Source organism: Chiroxiphia lanceolata, chromosome 11 (assembly GCF_009829145.1).
Source record: "Chiroxiphia lanceolata isolate bChiLan1 chromosome 11, bChiLan1.pri, whole genome shotgun sequence".
Lineage (NCBI taxonomy): Eukaryota > Metazoa > Chordata > Aves > Passeriformes > Pipridae > Chiroxiphia > Chiroxiphia lanceolata.
The window spans coordinates 10,622,168-10,628,167 of NC_045647.1; positions in this window are offsets into that span (position 1 = coordinate 10,622,168).

Genomic DNA, 6,000 nt, shown 5'->3' on the forward strand with positions numbered 1-6,000 from the left:
GCCTTGGTCTTTCTGCTTGTAAAGTGTGAACAGTCACAGTTTGGAGACTGTGCATCAGTTGAAAAAGAGTGATATATTTTCACAGAGGGGAAGATCCTTAAATCCCCCTATTTACTCTTTCTGGTTTCTCAGAAGACCAAATCAGTTCCAAAAGGATTGTGTTCTTCTTTAGACTCTTTAGAATCTCTATTAATACAATTTCAGCTTTCAGAAATAGCAGCTTCTTTCATTTACTGAGAGGTTTTCAAACAGCTTTCTGTGTCTGAATAACTTGTGCAATAAATAGCTTGAATTTCTGTAAGTGCAAACTCCCATTTGATTGTTATAGTTCTTTTCTCTAATTGCTGATTATCAAGAGACTGGATTCAGGCAACAGAAGAAAAATGCTTATATAGGGAGAAATTTTTCTTTATTCTGTCCATGAATGCTTTGATTTTGAGCAGTGATGCGGAAAATCACAGTGCTATCTTTAGTATGTTTTGGGAAATTTCCCAAATGTATCGGGGAGTATGTATAAAAAATGACACTATAGAATAATTTCTATTACCAAAAACAAAATAAAAATCAGGACTAAATTGTACTAAAGATGCATTTTTCTAAAGGCATAATATGAAATGGCCTTTGTTCAGAAATACCAGTTTATTACAGAATTGAGAGTTTGCTGCAGTGGTAACATCACAGAAATAGATAACAGAAACTGAAGACATTTGAACAGCTCTGTCTCTGTCTGGCGTAATCTCTATGTCAATGAATTATACATTTATATATCCACTGCTCTGTTCTGAACTATCCTTGCTAACCATTTATTTCCCAGAAGTGGAACAGAGGTTATTGAAAAGCTGAGATGCATTTTGTGAATTCTTGGAAATGTGCAAGCTCTTCATAGCTTGGGTTCACTATTTGTGTCCTACACATGCCATGACCCACTTAGGCTTTGTGTTTCCTTGAGGGCAAAGAAGTTTTTAAGGCCAGAAGGACATCTGGGGTCTATTCTTAGCCACCATTAACTTGGTTAATGAATGGAATAAATAGCATGTGCAACATCATGGGAAAAATCTGCCTGCTGGCACAGGCTGTGCAGCTGACCAGTCCTGCAGGTCCTTAAGGGTTTCTGGGTTCTGTAGTGGCACTTCAGGGCACCCCAGTTTTTGGGATTGTTAAAAGTTTGGACAGTGCTTCCTCGGTGCCCAGCTGAGAAAGCCAGGTAGTTGGCATGGTAAGAAAGGCAGGTGGCTGTTTATGTTTCCAACAGGATGTCTGAGATTTTGGGACTTGTAGGGGGTAATTTTGTTAGGACACAGGATTAGGATTTCAAGATATCATAATTTCTTTGCTCAGTTTTTTCATGAAGGGATTACTTCTCCATTTGGTCACCCCATGGGCATGTGGGGATGCTGATTCTACTCCAGAGGTGCTGTGAGGGTTAATTAGTGATGGCAAAACATTTTGAAATGGCTGATTGAGAAATGCTGACAGAGATGAAAGCTGAATAAGTATCTAGATAAATAAATATTCCTTTGTAGCCTTATCATTACAGGAAACTCCCTGTGTACCCAGGATGCTGCACAGGTCACTGAGCAGTCGTCTCTCCATTGCCCAGAATGTTCTCAAGGGGACTCATTTATTTCAGTATTTCACTTTAGTTTCTGTGATGTGAGCCACAGTATGTGCCAGAGAGAAAAGCCTGGCAGCCACCAGCAAACACCACAGAAATACCAAAGGGATTGGCAGATTTTTCTTTCCCTGGAGCTCTTGTTCTGCTCTTTCCCTGTGAATTGTGCGACTGCAGAACCTGGAGAATCCCAGGAGGGAGAAGAGGAAGTTGGAGCCTATTCCCATGATTCGAGACAAGGAAGAAGGAGATATCCTCAAGTGAGTGTCCACAAGACAACACCTGCCAGAGCTCTGCTGAAGGCAGTGCAGCCAGCTCTCTGCTTCGGTATGGTCCCTGGTGATCTGTCAGTAGAAGTTTTTCTGTTGCTGGGTCTCTCTGGGACACTGTTCTCCTGCCTGTCTCCTGCCTGGGGTGAAGTAGATAGTTTTGGAGATCCCATGGAGAATATGTGGCTGCTCTCACACTTATGTTGAGTTCTGTGCAGGCTGCTGAACTCTGCAGGGAGGCTGAAAGGGGAAGACAGTGTGACCATGTGGTTCTCCTCCATTTGTACCTTATTCACACTATAAATCCCTCCATCAGCACCACAGGTCAATGAAAAGATGCCAGAATAAACAGTACTGGACACCATATCCATCCCATCTGATCCCAGCATGTCTCCCTGCAGATCATCTCCCTTCCCAGCACCAAATCATTGTGAAGGCCAGGCTGAACGGCCACACAAATTGATTGCTGTGTCAGCACAGCAATTCCAGGGCCTCTCAACAGCAACAGGGATGTCTCCTGTCTCTTTAGGTCATAGGGCACAGGGAAGTGCTGGCCTGATGTAAAAAGCATCACTACAGCTTGGGGTGGAGCCATCCCAAACCAGGTGAGCAGCTTTTGAAGAAGGTGAGCAGGAGACCTCCCAGGAACAGCAAAGCTGTGGTACCCAAGTGCTATGGCCCCACAGGCTCTAACAACTGGGACTGTTGTTTACCCACTGCTCTCCAGGTGAGGCTTATTTCCAGGAAGGATTTTATCTCAATGGAAAATTTTCCGGCTGGGAAGTCGTCCCCAGTAATCTTTGCATGTCCAGAGGCAGCCACGAGATGGCAGCAGCCCTGTACTGCCGAGACTGGGGATTTGGCTCTGGCCCACGTTTCCCACTCTCGCTTCTCTGTGCCCCTTTCACCTTATAGATGAGGTCTCCAGGCTTGACGAGCACCAAGAAACCCTGGTCCATCCTCTGGGTTGAAGGAGAAGTGACTCTAGAGCAGGGTTCTGAAAGACCTGTGAGCTCAGCTCCCACCTTTGCAAACAAGCTGATGGAGCAGAACCCACTCAGGTCTTTGTTTGCTACCACTGATGCCCAGCCCCAGTGTGTTCCTGGGATGTCTCATCTGAAATGAATCTGTGGTATTCTTTCAACTGCTTAGATTTCAATCTAGTGGATGAAAACTGATAAAATCTCTGAAGGGCCACACAGAAGTGACAAGACAGCCCCTGTCATCTGTCCTTTCACTGCGGGTACTCTTGTGCTGTGTAATGACTTGGACAACAAGCAGCAAGTGCTCAGTGATTTGTATTTCACACTTGTTCTTGCTGAGGATGCAGACTTCTTCCTGCTGGGAAGAAGAGAAAACGTTCTGCAGTCTTCACCTTGGGATCCCAGCCAGGTCTGGGACAGTTTTTTTTGCAATGTAAAGCTTATTCTAATGTGTGCTGAGACAATTGCACACAGATAAGATCTGTGCTTTGCTCCAGCTCCCGGGCTAATGCAGCCAAGGCCATGAAGAGCCAGCTGACTTGGGCTCCCTGACATGTGGTTCAGTCAGTGTGGGGACTGCTTGGTGGTGGTGGTGTGGCAGAGCCTGATGCAGATGCAGTGGAAGATGAAAGAATCTCAGAATAATGGCACTGGGGAGGGATCTCTGGAGGTCTCTAGCCCAGCCTCCTGGTCAAAGCAGGGATAACTTCGAAGTCATGTCAAGTTGCTCAAGGCCTTGTCCAGCTCATTTGGAAACTCCTAGGGATGAATCCAGACAATGGAGAGTGAGATCTGGGAGGCTGAGCCTGGGCTCAGTGGGGGGACCCCACTGATTTGCTCTGATAAGAATACAAATAAATTATATGGCTGCAATTTCAAGGCCAGTTCTGAATAACCACTTAGACCTGACCCCCCAACTATGAACTGTAACTAGTTCCAGACTTTCCTCAGAGCTCTGTACTTTGGGGACCTAGGGGGTTGCATTTGGCCCATTGTAAAGAGAGCCACAAAGCTGCAGCCAAGGAGACTTTCCTAAGCTGGATTATAAATCCAGGCTATTTGCAGGGACAAATGACCCAGGAACCTGAGGCTTTAACTTCATGATTTTGCATTAAGCTCTTGAGGCACAGTTCCAGCCTTTTTCCTGGCCCTTGCCTTGTGGCAAAACTTCAGCTGCTGTGACTGCATGGGAACTGATCCAGCTGAAAAATACCCTGCCTGAGGAAAAGATCCCTTTTTATTATGATCATTGTGATGGCTTGAGGAAGAGGGACATGTGGGCTTGGGGCTGTTGGAATTGCCCCTTTCAATGACAGCCTATGTTTTGGTCACCTTAGGAAGATAATGAAACTGCGGCTGGTAAGACAGGCTGATCCTGCAAGTCCTGCAAATTTCCTTCAACAAAGGCTTATGGAGCAAACCAAAAAGGATTAGTAAAGTTATGGGTTGAGCTGCAAAAGGAAGTACATGCTTCGTGGCTCCAAACGCTTTCTGCTCATGTGGAATGGATTAAAGATAAAAACAGCCCTGTTATGTGCTTTGCTCCTGAGCTGTTTTGATCCTGGCTATCTTATTCTTCAGAGAAGCTTGTACAGGAACTATTATCTGTTATTCAAAACTGTGGCTCATGTTCCCCGGGTAGCTCATGGGATCCACTTCCCTTTGCCAGAGAACGAGGCATCACTGGGTACCAGGTGTAGTGGTTCAGGAATGTTTAGTGCCAGCCTGGCTGTTTTCTTGCAGGATTTGCCTGTTTGCATCTTTATTTGAAGTATGGAATACCAGGGCACAAGGAAACAAAGTGACTCTGCTGGTGGATATCTGGTGGGACAATAACCAAATCCACATTTCATATCTGTTTAGCTGGAATCATGGACAGCACAAACATGCTCCTCATGAAACAACAACTTCATTACTTAGAAATGCTTGGAAATTCCACATCCCATTCCTATTCCCTCGGCTGTGAGGGAATAGCACCTGTGTGAATGACCGCTGTTCTCCCCACCAGGATGTCAGCAGATCCTGTAGCTTGTTTTCCATTGAAATGTCTCCTCTTGGGTAAATATTACATCTGGGGTCGCTTTACCAGTGGCTTTCCTACCTGGAGTTTGTACAACAGGTCAATGCCCTGCTTGGAGATAAGAGGAGTACTTGCTGCCAGTGCTGTTTGCTGCTGTGAAATGCCACCCTCTTCCCTCATCAGCTTCTCCTCCAAACATTTTTGAGTGCTTTTTAAGTCCTGGAGGTTTTTGCAAATTGAGGGAAATTTAATATTAGATGTCGAGTGTTTGGACAGAGCAGAAGAACTTGTTTATTACAACAACTGTGACTTGTAAATTATTCATCTGTGTGTAATTGAAACACTCAGATCCTCAAAGGTCATGTTACAAAGAGTGAGGTGAAGGATCAGCGAGCTTCCAGCAAAACAGGAAGGTTAACAGGTGCTGGGGAACCCTTCTCCATCCACCTGCATCTGCTCTATGACAATGCCTGTTTGTGGAAGAAAACTGAGTTTTGATAAGTGAAGTAATGCACAGACGCGTGTCTGGGAGGGGGAGAGGACATCTGTAAGGTATCTTCCTCTGTCAGTTTTCCCTCCAGGGGGAAACACAGATTTGAAACTTATTGCAGTGAAACGTATACAAGGTCTGTGGGCACACAGTGTCAGTGAACAACAGGCTCTGGCCTTTTTGAAACAGAGAAGAAGCTTCTAAAGACCAAGAGGGACCAAGAGGGATCAGAATAGCTGGCTAAGCAGAAAGGAAGCCCGCAGAGTTCTACTCAGCAGTTCTGTCTCCAGACAACACCAGACTTCAACTAATTAAAAAGAGCAGATGCTAGCTGAAACATTAATTGAAACAACTATCATCTCTTGTCTGTTCTTAAATCTGTGTTCTAGCTCTCATAGAGGGTTTGGAAAGAGAAGGAGTTAACCCTTCAGGTGACTTATTATTTTGTTAGGCACAGCATGTCCTTAGAAGATAGCATAATGAGACTTCTATGAATAGGTTTGGATACAGGTTTTTTTCAGGTAAAAACAATTCTGCCTAATAATGCAGAACCATCGTCACAAACAGCATTCTCAACCCTTCCTTCTCACCATGTTGCCAGTAAAGTGATCTTGCTCAGCTTTCAA